Source organism: Abrus precatorius, unplaced genomic scaffold (genome assembly GCF_003935025.1).
Source record: "Abrus precatorius isolate BTA unplaced genomic scaffold, Abrus_2018 Scaffold5, whole genome shotgun sequence".
NCBI lineage: Eukaryota > Viridiplantae > Streptophyta > Magnoliopsida > Fabales > Fabaceae > Abrus > Abrus precatorius.
Window position 1 is genome coordinate 14705120 of NW_020874395.1, and position 16123 is coordinate 14721242.

Consider the following 16123-nt stretch of genomic DNA (forward strand, 5'->3'; position numbering starts at 1 on the left):
TTAAGTGAATCATGAATGTTTTAAAGATGTTTATTTATCATGAGTGAATTTATTTTTAATGACATCGTTCTTTTTAATTTTAGTTTAAGACCAAAATCAACCCTATACAATTATTTTAATTTCAATTAAAGCTTAGTATTGACCTAACACTACTTATTTTATTTTTTTGTAACTTTTAGTTTAAAGCCACTTATCCATATAACACCATGATGAGATATCAAGTCTAGCAACAAATCAAAGTCTATAACTAAGATGACTTCAATATTAAATTGTGACATTTTAGATAAGAAGATCACTCAAGTCAAGTTGAAACAATCTTCCTCACTGTTAGATTAGGTTCATATTCTAAAATCCTAATATGGTATCAAAGCCTATATCCAAAATAAAAAGAAAAAAAAAAAAAAAAAGAAATAGACCTATGATATTGAAAAAAATATTAAAAAAAGGAGTACAAATTTCAAAAAAAAAAAAAAAAAGACTTGAGATAAACGCAAAAGCTTGAAGTTTTGGTATATTAACAAGAAAAATTTCAAAAAAAAAGAAAGAAATACAAGTTTCAACTAGCCCTAAGCTAGTTGGACTTGAGAGAAGTGCATATCTACCAAATCTAGCAACAAATCAAAAATTATATAAGTAAGATGAGATAGAGAGGTCAGTCAAACTAAGCCCAAACACTCTTTTTTGCTATTGGATTGGGCCCATATTCCAAAATTCTAATATGATATTATAATTTAAATCCAAAATAAAAATGAAGATAAGAAAAAATGTACTTAGACTTGTCACATTGAAAAAAAAATTCAAGAAAAAAAAAGCACAAACCTAAGCAACAGTAACAAAAAAAAAAACTAAGGTAAGGGCCTAAAAATTTGAAGTTACAAGTCCAGGCTAATAAAAAATATTAAAAAAGAAATTCAAGTCTCATTTAGTTCAGAACTAGTTAGACTTGAAAAGGAGTATAGATATATCTAGTGTAATAACAAATTAAGGCTATACAAGTAAGAAAACTTCAATCTAAAGTTGTTTAAAACATTTTTTTGACAAGGAGACTACTGAAATCAAGTTCCAACACTTTCTCTCACTTTTCAATCATATCCATATTCCAAAATCTTAATGCAATATTCTTTCTTACTTTTAGTTTAATATAATATTATATTTTAACTTAGTATAAATTCAAAATCAACTTGACATCAATTTTTTTAAACTATTACTCTCAATAGTCATGTAGGGTAAAAGAAAGAAAAAACATAAAATGTCTATGAGTTTGTTAATTTAATAATAATTAAAAGAAAAGAACTAAGTTTGATCCACTTAATCATTTGTTCTGTTTTATTCTATAAGTTCATTAATTACATGTGATACGGTGCCTACTATGTAATTAATTATGAGATACCAAGAGTGATTAATTCCTAACATATATTTATATGCACTAGAATAAAAACTAATCACGTATGAAAACTGAAATTATTATTAAATGTAAAAATCACATAAAGTCATATAAAATATATACCATAGTCGTAACTATAGATTTAGTTACTCATTATAAAGTAAACAATCAAAATAATTGTAAACAAATCTATAGACATAAAAAAAGAATGCAAACTAGAAAAATTCCTCAAGAGCAAGGGATGAGAAGAGTTCTAATTCTTCAAACCCGTTCTCGATCACTTGTTTGGACTTCAAAGAACTTTCTTTGTCTTTGCCAATGACCCTCACTCTTAATGACTCCAAGTACTGTAAAAAGTGTTTCAAAATCAGGATGTCTAAGTTGTAACCCTTAAGGTTCTTGAAATAGGATTTTGAGTTTGTCATAAATAATAATTATTGTCTTGAAAAGATATGATGATAGTTAAATTGCGGTAATCAGTAGAATAATCAATGTAAAACTCATTCAAATAAGGAATAAATATATAAAAATAGGTTACAAAAATATATTAAAATACATACTTATCAATGATTTAAACAAACATTATTCACCTGTGATTAACAAGTAATATACAAGAGATAAAAATATAAAAAAAGATACAAAAAAAAAGAACATAAACTTAGTGCATATCTAGTTATTGCATATTTAAGGTACCTATGTAGCAAAAGATTTAGACCATCCTAAAAGAAATTTTACTAATAAAAAAACAAAATATTAGATAAAATATACTTCGAATTTAAAAATAAGAAAAATAAATCGTTATAAATTAATTATCAATTTAATAAATAAATAAATATGTATTATCCTTTTTGGACAATCCATAGACCTTCTCGTGAATTTTCTACCATTACTTTGACCACGTCAAGAATTCTATCCTTAAGCATTAGCAATAATAACAACCACTATAATAGAACATTTATTTATTTTTTCCTTATGATCTTAATGCCCCAAGAACAACCACAACACCACTAGTTAGTAGAGTTGATAGACTTATTAAGAATTGTTTTTACAATCCCAACTCAACCTCTTTTGAGATTGAGACCTAAGTAGAGAAATTGTTACATATCTTATTCTAAGTACCACACTCTTACTTCCCTCAACTTGTAGAGACTTATTTGCAAGCTCGTCGCTCACATGGGCTTAACTTTCTCGTATTTTATCGTTATCATAGGCCTAAACTTATTATATTCATGAAAACTCAAAAATATTCAAAGCCTTTAAAATGAAATAGTTTCAAAATTTTTAATTTATCAATAGAGTATGTCACCACCCTTTTTTATAAAGGATCAATGACATCATACGTCACTACTTTTAGTATAGATTTATTTATGAGAATAAGATGTATAGCACAGAACATATGCTTTTCAGAAATCAAACTTTGACATCTCAGCAAAATAATAGTGCCCCAAGTGCATTTTCATACAACCTAAAAATTTTATAAGTATATGTATTTACAACAATTGTTTCGCATGAAGCTTAAAGTATAAATTTATAAATAATAATTACATTTCTTAAAAATTATAGCTAAACAGTTTAAACCTATCAAATAATTAAAGCTACTATTTTTCTAAAATACATGATGACTCTGACATTCCTCAACTAGACCTTCTAGAATGAGAAGTAGTTATGTCACTTGCCACGTCTATTCATGTACTACCGTATGGTCATTACACCACATACACCAGCACAAATAAATGCAAGAGTGAGCTTACATAACAAACAATTATATTCATAAACTTGATAGGAATGTAATATATATATACACATATATACACACACACAACTTAATCAAAATGCTCAACAAAATAATATAGCAATATCAGCCAATTAATGTAGCATGTTCAACCCATTCTTAGTCCATCCAATACATCAGTTTATTTTTCAGTTTGGGAGCAAGTCATCCATATATTTGGATTCAGACAAAACATAACTCGGCTCTAGAATGATGCAAGTCCACAAAAGGTAATACAACAATATATTAAGCATTTCAACACATCATTTCATAACACTTATCAATCAGTCTCAACAATACAACTATATATATATATATATATATATATATATATATTTTATTTTATTTTTCCACAACAAAACCCAGCATTTTAGCACTTATTACATATTTTCTCAACATGTTATGTTCTACCACAACATTTCAAACATTCATCTTAAACAAGGATCATTTCCTACCATTCACAGTACAACAAAGATTCCACTCAGTCAAATGTACTCTGAGTTCTACCCTAAGATTTGTTCATACGTTAATCATTCTAGCTAAAGCAAGATTATGAACAATATCCTAATACCCAAGTGAGTAATAAGAGCTCCCCTTACCTGAAATTAAATTTTCTCATATCTCACTCCATGTGAGTTTCAAAGAAAGAAGCAACGTCTATGAACTTAGGTCCCCTTACTATTACAAAAGAAAAAACTTTTGAGAAGGCTTTCTTTAAGGGGAAGAGGTGAGAAAATAGAGAGAAAATGAAAGAGAAAAAAATGAAAGTTTTCATCTCAAAATTCCCTTAAATACCCCTTAGACTCACGATCTTCTCACTACAGTGAGCAGCTCTTGCTACAACGAGATATATCAGACAATGTAATCTGTCACTTTCGCTACAACAAGAATCTCCTTGCTTCAGTGAGAATTTTTCGCTCCAGCGAGAGTGTAACATCCTTAATTTCTTCATTCAAAATAAATGAATTTATAACGAATAGATAACAAAATACATAAAATTTAAAGGTTTTGTTCTTATTCAAGGACTTGGAAATTGTACAAAAAATGAAACTACACTTTCTTCTCATAAAAGTCTTATAGAATTCTAAAACATTTAGAATTTTTCAAGGGAAAAATCTAAAACTTTAAAGGTAATAAATAAAATTTAAGTTTACATATAGCAACTTATTTAGTTTATATTGAATACATACAAATTTATAATTTTCACTAAAAACATTTTCAAAATATTTATTATGATGAAATTTGGCCCAAGTATCATAAATTCTAAATTCGACATTTAAAATCATTGCCAAATTTACTTATCATGAAATACAGTTCAGATAAAATAATACATTTTCTTTCAAATGGTCTTATTTCCTATAGAGCAGTCTTCCTTACAATACTTTTAGATTATGATTCTAGGATGGACCCAACACCTTTATCTCTTCACTTTCATCACCTGAAAATATTAGTAAGGGTGAGTATTCTCCGCCCCACTAAATCTCTTGTTATATAAGCAAAATAATTACATGTCTATATATATCATGCTAGAAGTATTATTTAACATATATTTATATTAGCAATAACACTAAAAACATCCAAATTTCCATCACAAAGGAGCACACAGGACCAACAATCAATCATGTTCATCATTTTAGTTCATGCATCTTTTTACTAATTTGCACATCCTAATACATGTATTATACCACGTTAATCAATATGTCATAACATCAACCGAAATGTTACAATGCATGTATTATGACTGTACAATTTCTATCCCATTTCATACACATCACACTTCCACATTTATTTCAATTTCATATTCTATGCCCCTGGGATCCTTTGAGGACTTCACAGCTTAGATAGCTACTGATTAGCCGCAGTAACACAGATACACGTGTATTTCTCTAGCCCCTTTTAGCAAAGGTATAGTTAGGAGTTTTGTCAGGAAATGAGTGTGTGGCCTATGAATGATTTCACTTTCAGCAAATCAACGTGCACTCGTTTCATTCACCATCCTCATTTTCTCAAGATTTCTCAAATCTTCTCTAGACTCTGTACCTCAGTGTATCTCTGAGCTATCTAAACTCACTATCAACATTTCTCATTCTTTTTCACACCCTTTTATAGGGCAATGTGTCACAATACGTTAGTCTTGACTAAATGACTTGGTGTATTACAATACATATTTATGAGTACACCCTTTGGATCGTACCACAATACTTGTATTGCAATCACATTCATTCATCTATTCTAACTCCCGTATTATAATCACTCTTTCCAGCATTCCATTCAATTTACTCACACATGTGCTCACTGCACTTAGCCATGCTCACTGTGGCACTGTGATCACATCATATAGAAAACATTTATTTAAGAATAGTCAAACACTCGTATTAATAACATGGTTTCATTCATTTGACATACCTCAATTATCAAACAACATAGATATATCATACTTCGCAAATTATCATCAATCAATCTCAACATGCCTTAATCATCAACAACATTCATCCAATCATAGAATCTCCAACCATTTCACACATTATACAATCAATACAATGTGTCAGAAGTCGGACACCCCCGAAGCTCAGCCCAAATCGCGCAACTTAACATACACATTTTCTTAGTGATAATAATAAGGTCGTCTATCCTAGGGTTTGACATCATCCCAACTACCTCAAACAACTTTTGCTTACTGAAATTGTAGTATTCCTTCGAAAATAGTTTTATTTACAACTTTTATTACAAATTACCTTTAGATAGTTATCAAAATAGTTAAGGGTTTCTTGTAACACCTTAATCTAATTTCCAAATAATAAATTTCACAAAAATAAGGATATTAAAATTTTTCATTTAAATAAAATTTTCATCACATGGTTTCACAAAATATTTCAAAATAGAGAAAAGAGTTACAAGTTTATATCAATTAACTGCTACAGGACCATTTCAAATACAACATTTTCAAAATAATATGCTAAGCTCTATAGCAGTTCCATCCACCTCTTCACTGAGCTTGGTGCTGATCGTCTTGATTACCTGAAAAGTGAATGTAAAGGTGAGTACTTCAAACTCGCGACTTTCTCACTACAACGTAAAACCATACAATGATTTGGGGTTAACTCTCCTTACCTGAAAATAGGTTGTAAATTCTTCATGAGGTCTAAAAGAGAGATAGAACAATTTTGATGGAAGATTTTGTCCTAAAGACCAAGATCTTCCTAGTATTACAAAGTAGAAAACTCTTGAGAAAGAGAAAATAAAGGATAAAGAGGAAAGTTAGAGAACTACACTCTAAGAGACTTACTTGGAGTTGGAACAGATGTTCAAACTCAGATCTGAAAGAAATTCAAAGTTTGGGAGAGTTTTCTTAGGAAATGGAAGGTGAGGAAATAAAGAGAAATAAGACAGAAGGTGGTTTGGTTTTAAATGAAAGTTTTTAGGATGAAAGTTCTTTAAATATCCTTCAAACTCGCGACTTTCTCGCTACAACGTAAAACCATACAATGATTTTTCTCTATTATATGTCATTCTAGCGATAACAAAAATCCTTGTTATAGCGAGAATCTCTTCCTTGCTACAGTAAGAGGGCTGTTGGATCATCTTTATCTACTTTTCGCTTCAGTGAGACTCATTGCTATGACGAGAGTATTCTAAAAAGCCTGATTTTGAATTATTTGTCTCACTACAATGAGATATCTTATAATTTACACCAACTAAACTCTTTTTATTTCAAACAACATACATAAACAATTAACATAAATTACAATAATAGTAAATAACAAAATAAGGGTGTTATAGTGAGTTAACAAGACGAGTGAATTAGATAGTAATTACTTCTTATTCAATTGTTCCATGTACTTCACTGTCGCCTTCTTACTCAACCTATTCTATTTCAATGCCTCAATTGTCATGTAAATGTATGCACGAGAACAAGTTCAACAATTAAAAAAAAGTTTGAGAATTTTCTAAAAATACAAAATGGATAATTCATTTTATTATTTTGAGATTCAATTCTCATGGTACCACTTTGTATGGTGGGTGATTGGAAGGTGGTGGTAGAATAGTAGTTATAACATGTTCAATTTGACTATAAAAAAATTATACTTTTGGATGAGATGAAGGGTGGGTCTATGAAGTCAGATAGTGGATAGATTCAAAAATTAAGAAATAAATTTGATTTATAATATATTAATAGAAATAAAGTATATTTATTACATTGAAGATGAAAGAGAAAAAAATAGAAAAAATATTAAGTAGTTTTGTAAAATGTGGTAAAAATAGAAATTTACGACAAAGAAACAAAAATAATAAAAAATAAAAAAATGGTTCTTTTACGAAATGAATTCTTAATGATATATAGATTGAACTTAGTCTTGTTATACACTATTTATTTTAACACTTTCTCTTCACTACTAGATATCCACTCTATTTATAGTTTTTCTTTTTTTTTTTCTCTTCTTTAATTTCCTTTTATTAATTTGCATTTTGACCCTTTATTGTTTATCTTTTTCCTTTATTCTCTCTTTTTTTTGTTTTAATTGACACATATATTTTTTACTATCTTATTACCTCTTTAAAAATTATCTTTTTTAAAAATTAAATATGAAAATAAACACTTATTTATTGCTTTTTTGAGTTATTTTTATACCGTATAGAAATATAGATCGGAAGAAATAAACTTCGATAAAGTAATAAGTTGTTAATGATAGATTGGATTGAATTTGTTCTCATCTACAACATTCATTTTTTTTTCCTAGATACATAACATTCATTTCGTTTTTTTTTCTTTTTGTTCCTTTTTATTAATTTACATTTTGATCTCTTGTTTTTTCCTTTTACTTTGCCTTCTTTTATTATTGTTATTATGATTATTACTATTGCTCTTAAATGTCATGTAAACGTAAATTTTTTAATCTTATAACATGTCTCAATTAATCTTCGATTGAATCTTTATTTTTTTTCTATTTTAAAAAATAAATAAATAGAATATATGCAATTATCTTAATGTTAATGTGTAATTTCTTTTACCTTTATAAAGTATAATATGATAGAAACTCATGTATAATTACGTTAACGTAAATTTTGTGCAATATAAATTTTTTAAAACTAAAATTATTTTAATTTAAATAATTAATTAATTAAAGTGGAGTTTTTATACAACAATTTGTAATATTAATGTATATTTTCTGTACCTTTGTGCACTGTAATATCATAAAAATATATACCTACTTAGGTTATATTATGATTTATGCAATATAAATTTATTTTAATCAATCAATTAATTAAAATAAAATTTACACACTACAATTTGTAGTGTTAACATAAAATTTATCTATCTTTGTGTTATAATATTTTAAAATTTATATGTATCTATGTTATCTTAAATTTCATAAGATGTGAATTTATTATTTTAAAATTATATATATATATATATATATGATTAAAAATTTAAAATCAGCTCATTAATTAAACAAATTAAAAGAAATTAAAACTCTACTTTCATGTGTTAGCGTGATATAAATTATATACATAAAGGAACTGAGGATAATTTCTATTGAATAGTTAAAAATCGAGAACTATAAAATAAGTAAAATAAAGCAGTTAAATAGATTTGTAAAATAGAGAAGTATACAATAAAATAATTACCATAACAACTAACAGAATAAGCACATAACAACATATAACACCAACAGCTAATTTTTTGATTATATCCTTAACATTCCTCCTGCAAACTCAAAGTTAGGGAGGTTGAACTCTGGTTTGATAGCACATGAACAAAATCAAACTGCGGAAGAAGTTTTGTGAGAACATCTGCAATTTGCTTTGCAATGGAGTTGTTGCTGTTGAACTTTGTCACAAACACAAAAAGAGATCCTAGTTCAAAATGTTTGGTCTTAGAATGTAAAATGGGATTAACTGATAACATAACAACACTCAAATTGTCAAATTGTCACAGTATATGATTGAAGAGGTAGGGAGTATGACATGAAGTTCAAAGAGCAAGGACTTAATCCAAATAAGTTTAGTAGTTGCAGCTACCAAGCTTCTATATTTTTCTTCTGTATTGGACTCAGACACTACCTCTTGAGAATTGAAACCTATCTCCACCTCTTATCATATTTCATCCTCTTCCTTTTTAGTTCGATTGAAACTGTACCAAGTTCGCTTGCAATTCTTGCATTGAAATGGATCTGAACTTTTCTTGTGCTGCTCAATTCTTTCTTCTTGAGACAGTAATATGGCTTTGATTTTTGCCACTGAGCATGAGTATGAGTATGAGTCAAGCCTTGATATCACTGAATTCAAAGATAACTTGTATTTAATCTTCCTCGCTAACTAGTGCTTCTACTGCTGCTAGCATATCAATAATCGTTTTTACTAATAGCATTTACTCATTAATAGACCCAGTTTTCTTTATGATTTCTAATTGTACCTTCAACTGTTTGATAATAATTTTTTTTATTTATTGTAAATTTTTTATTTTTTAAATATTAATTAATATTTATTGCAAATAAATTTTTCTCTAAAAAATAAAAAAAATGATGATGAAATTATTGTTTTATGGTTAAATAAATAAGTTTAAAATTATAATAAATATTCTACGTGTATACAACAACTAAATTCATATCTAGTTAAATTTATTTTTAAAAATCATGTTTTTTTAAAAATAAATTTTTGATAAACTTTGGTGACAGTTTTTTTATTTTAAAAAATATTTGATCGTACTTTATTTTTATTGCTCATTGTGTCGTCATAACCTGCGGTGACAATTACTTAAATTAAAAGTGATGGAGTTTTATTTATATATTTTATGTATATATTTATTTATATATTTTATATAACTTTTGGTTTACCAAAAAAAATTTAAATTTTAAAGAAACTAAACTATACGCCACCACTGGACCACAAAGGTACCCAATAATGTGTTCAAAGATACAACAATATCTATTATTTTTTGGAATTTATCATGAAGCACTTGGTTGTCTCTAGTTTCAACGTCAATATTTTATACCCTCACATGAGTAAACAGTGCATTGAAATTGAGAAGAATGCTATGTTCTGTATTCCATTAGATTGAGTTTGATTTTTAATTTTACTTCAATATAATAAGTACTTATTATTTATAAAAGATAACTATTAACATTTTATAATAATTATAAAAAACAATATTTTTTATAAATTAATTATTAATTTTTTATTATAAAAATTATATTGATAAAATATTTATTTATTATTTATGTAATTAAATAAATTTATTAATTTAATATATAAATAACAATAATAATAACAACAACACATATTATATAAAAAATTCTTAGTTATTATTTTAAATTTATGAAAACTAAAAATTATGTGTGTCTATTTTTGTATTTTTAATTTAATTTTTTTTATATTTTTATAATTTTCAATAAATTTTAATTAATAATTAAAAGTACGTTAACAAATATTTATTAACACTTTTCCAAAAAAGAAAAATAATAATAACAAACTCTTTAGCATAACATACTCTTTATTTATATACTAAAATTTATTAAAAGCTATATCAATAGTACATATGCATGTATAATTTAAATACATTGATGATATAATTTTAATTATTAATTTCTTCAATAATTAATATAAAAATTATTACTATGATATATTTTAATTGAATGAGAGTGTATTGAAATTAAACTCAATTATATAAAATGTTGAATAATTTTTACGATAAATTTATACATCAATAATGTATTAAATGATTTTTGAATTCACGTGAAGTTTTTAAAAAATAATTAACTTGAAAAAAACTATCTAATAAAAAAATTTGTACATGAAAGGGTGTTCAATGATTGTTTTTGTCTCTCATATGATATTTAAAGCCATGGAAGCATTGGACAAGGAAGGTGGATCAGGATCAAGCATTGACTACATATCATCATACCTTGTGTCTCATTATCAGGACCTGCCATCGAAACATGAGCACATTCTCTGTTCCAATCTTGGAAAGCTATTAAGAAGTGGAGAGATTTTGACAAATCATAATGGTTTCTATTCACTCCCAAAACACACGAAAACCCCACAATTGCATTTGAAACATTCATGTTTGGATATAGATGTGACCGACCCTGATGCCCATTTTTTACCTATTATAGCTATAAATGATGTGGAGACACCTAAACCTGTTTGCAAGCGAGGAAGGACTCAAAAACGTAAAATGTGGAGGAGCAAAGTTGGGAACTTGAAGAAGAGACAGTCATGAAAAAGAAGGGAAAACAAAGGAGATGGCAGGGAAACCAAAACAGCAGAGGTAAGAGGAAGGGGACTAAAGATGAAGAATTCAGTAGCCTCGTTAGCTTTCAGTTTGTTCCAATAGTTATGAATGCTTGTTTTACTTTTATGTCAAGTAACATTTTCCAAGTTTAAGCATCTTTTTAAGAATTTTGTTAATTTCAACTCTAAGAGTTGAAGATAAGCAGTTAATTAGAAAGAAAAATATTTATTATATTTTTATAATTTTAATATAATAACTGTCTATTTTTTTATAATTTTTTTTTATTTATGGATATTTAAATTTAACTTAAGGGCAGGTTAACAATTTTTTTTTTTAATATAGAATTTGAATTCTATGTTATTAAGTAATATGTTATGATCATATATTAAAGAAGGAAATAGAATTTTTTTATCAAATAAATACTCACCATAATTAGTTAAAGAACCTATTAATTAATTAATTTATTTTTAAATTGTGTGCTTCTCTTTTAAACATCATTATATCATGTTATAATACAAATCCCTTTTTATATAGACATGTTGATATTATACAAAAAGAATCAAAATTAAATTTGAAATGTAAGTATATGGTCAAAGAGTAATCATACTTTAAATTAAGAATTATTCACTTTTTTAGTCTATATATAAAATAAAAAATAAAAAATAGTTTCACGTAAAACTAAAAATGTACGAAAAATATTTTATCAACAACTAAAATGGAAAACTAAAATTATAGCCTTTGACTTTAGGAGTATCTTTGAAATACGCATATACAAAAAATAAAAGAAATAAAAGAATAAAAATAACAATATTGCATACGAAGTTTACATAAATTAAAAAAAGTAACACAAATAACAACTTAAAAGTAATTGAAAATGTTTACATAAACTAAACCAACCAAGTAAAAAATGGTACTCACATAATAGCTTTCTGCAATAACTTTACAAGAGGACCACTACCTTATTTTCTTCTTCTTTGAAAAATGTTGGAAATTAAAAGATTACAATATTGTCTTTAGGAGAAGACAATATTTTGGGACTAAAATACCACCATTTTTTCACATAATTTCTATCTTCCTTTCTAGTACAACATAAAATCATATATTTATCAATTTAATATTTTTTAACACTAATTTAAGTTCCTAAAATAGATTAAATTGATTAATATTTTTATAGTGAGTATATTGTTTAGGATAAGAAAAATTTTCTAAGTTATAAAATCATATTGGAAGAAGCTATATTTCAACGAGTTTTAGAGGGTCGAAGAAGGAGCCTCATTCTTTAGTAAAATGTAGGTCCAAATCTAAGAAGTGTTGGAAGGTTGTTTAGAATCGTAATTTTTGTCAAAAATGTGTTGTTTTAGAGGTTTTTATTACATCTCTTATCTCCTTTAAAATTGTTCAAAAGACAGGAGAATAGTAAAAAATTATTCTAAGTCCACAAGACTGAGAGCCTCTTCAAGAAGTTTCTTAAGCTTTTCTAGTCATTGGATTAAAGATGTTTAAAATTGGCCAAAAAATAAGATTGACAAGAGGAATATGCTAAGGGTCATTCAAGGAGTTTTTCGAGGATTTCAAAGTCCCAGACCTTCTCCAAAACTGCTCGAAAACAAGAGTGATCAGTCCACAAACTTGACTGAGCCCCAAAGCTTCTGCAGAAGTGTTCAAAATATAGGAAGTGATTAGAAAATATTCTAAGTCCACAGACCTGACCGAGTTCCAGATCTTCTCCAAATTTGCTCAAAAGAAAGAATGAGCAAAGGAAATATTCTAAGTTCACGTGACCAGAAAGAGCTCTCATGTCCCCCAAATTTAGTCAAAGAATAGAAATCAAAGGAAAAATTATTCTAAGTCCACAAAGTTAAATGAGCTTCTTAGATTTCTCCTAGAAATGCTCAAAAGACAGAAAACAAAAGTCCAGATAGAACTCAAAAGTTATTGCAAGGCTCAGAAGTAGTCGTCAACGGTTATCAGCAGTTACCACCACGCAAAGGTTTAACTACATGAAGAAAGATCGCGGGCGATAGCAGTTATGGAAGAAGCTCCAACCGACACCACGATCACAAGCAATCGTGAATAATGGGTATCAGTAGTTGAAGGCAATTACTAAGAAGTGCCCGCAAAAGAAGAAGAACGGGAATGGTCCTTCTGCTTATAAATACTTCAAAGCTTCACTTTCTAGAGGACGACTTTTTGCACCCAGATACCGTACCTAAATTCTCTGCATGCTGAAACCCTGCAATGCGCCAGACACCAGCTACCAAGGGAATTCAAGGTGGTTATTGTTTATTGTTGTGGAGAGTCGTACATTTATTTTCTTACACATTTACATTTCTGCATTTGTTTTAGTTCATTCTGCGTATTTATGTTTTTGCAACTTAGTTCTTGTTTAGCACATTTCTGTAAAAATCTCTACGTTTGATTAAGCTCTGTGTAATCATCATTTGCTATTTATGGTTAATCCTCTACTTTACAACGCCAATTTGAGCATCACGTTAACAACACACTTAAAAGAACTCAAAAGGACTTAAATTCAGTCTCCGAATTGCTTTTAGATTATTTGTTTACAAATTGTCATTATTCACCGTAAACACATATTTAATTTTTTTAGAATACCCTTATTCTAACTTATAAATTGTGTTTGGTTGAATTATCACTTTCTTAATCAATATAAGTTTAATAAATTAAACATTATTTATTTTCTCCCTTTCACTATGAGTTAAGAGTGTTCATGGATTGATTTGGGTCATAAAAAATGACACAACGGTTAAAATCTTGTAGATTTGGTTGATTAATTGTGTATTTTTATTTTTAGTTGACCCAAACCAACCCCGCCATACATAGGTTGGATTAGGTTGGGTAATCGAGTTGACAACTATTATAGAATGAAACAAATTCCTTACATGAAGAACAAAATAGCAAAGAATGACAAAAAAAAATTAGAAGAAGGGTGAGGGTTTTCAATTGAAGAGGAAGACCTAGGAAAATGTGCACAAGAGAAAACTTCCTTGATGAATGAACAAGGTCTTTAGATAGTATGAGGGAATCCGTCGTCGTTATAACAATGAGGAAAAGATTAAAATAGAAGAGGGGTTAAGTCGTGGGAAAGTCTTAAAGGAGAAATGCATGCAAGAACTGAGGAAGAATCAAAGATGAAGAGGAATACCCAACAATAAAGACGTCAGGTGAGTCAACAATGGTGATAAGCGTTTTCACTTTTCACCGATTGACACAGGAAGGAAATGCACACAAGTCACAACACAAGAGAGAAGGAGGATACTCAAAGAGAAAATTGAGAAATCAATATCATTTGAGGATTAAAAAAATTAGGATTTAGACAGACTTAGTAAGGAAATACACATAAGTCACAACGCAACACATAAGATGAGTTAAGTTTTTTCACTCTTACCGTGTGACTCATACTTAATCAAATTATACATACATACATATATACATACATATATATATATATATATCCAAAATACCAATTTACTCAAACCAACCATTTATTATTTAACGTGTTAAGTTGGGTTGTGTTGGTAGAGTGGGACATGTGAATACTTCTACTATGAGGAAGAGGTAAATTTAAAAAGCAAATATTTGTCTATTATTAATGTAAAGCTAATTTTATATATAATGCTTTATTTCAATTCAATAAATAAAGTCTTACTTTATATTTTATACATTTTCTCATTTTATTTTAAAAGAGTTAAATTCAAAATACTAACAATTTATTTAGGTAGCAAATCTTACAAAGAAAATTAGGTTTAAATAGTTTAAAACTATTTACTCATACTATTGGCTGGTGGCTCGTAACATTTTGAAAACTTTGTTTCGCTGGAATCAATTATCATACTTTGTTAAAGTAAAAGTTTGTGCACGGGGCTTCAATATGATGAGCCAATATTTGCATACCCGAAGTCCTTAACAAGTGGAATGTTGAACTTTATGGATTACAAATTTGTTGACATAAACTAACATGCTGTAAAATATCAAACTTGTGTGTGAAATCAAGGGCAATGGCATGAAAAGACCAAAAAGGAAGGTGGTGGCCTGAACGCCATAGATGAAACTTGAAATGCAAAAACAAGCTTATGATAGAGGCTTTTGCTTGCAACTGTGGCTACTGATGGGGAACTGCAATTTTGGATTATGGTGAACTTTTTGAAGAATTATTAAAAGAAATTATTTGTGCTTATAGATAAAAAAAATTAATAATTTAAGTTTAATTACTCAAGATATATACGATGGTTATATTACAATCAATTGAATAGTTTCACAAAAGTTTTTTTTTTTTAGAATTCTAAAAGGCGTCCTTTAGATATTAGTGACAATTGAAATTTTCTTTTCATGTTTTTTTATAGCCGTTGCGCTTAGAAAATTCTAAAAAAAGAAAAAGTAAATAAAACACTATAAAGAGAGGAAAGAAAATGAACTAAAGAGAAGAGAGAGAAACGCAATAGTGGATTGGAGTAGCGCAGATTGAGGAGTAAGCAATGCATATGGGTGGTGGAGGAACACTTGTGTGAATGTCATTCATTGCTTCTTTTCCATTGACACAATTCTATTAACTCTCACTTTCATCACCATCGTCATAACACCAAAAATCAACAATGTCAATAACATTGATGTTAAATGCAATGCCAACAACATTAACAACAACATTGCTGTCGTGAGTTTGGGCAACATTCCTACTCACGAAACCGACTAAGTCTTTTTCGATACCTCTTACTTCAAC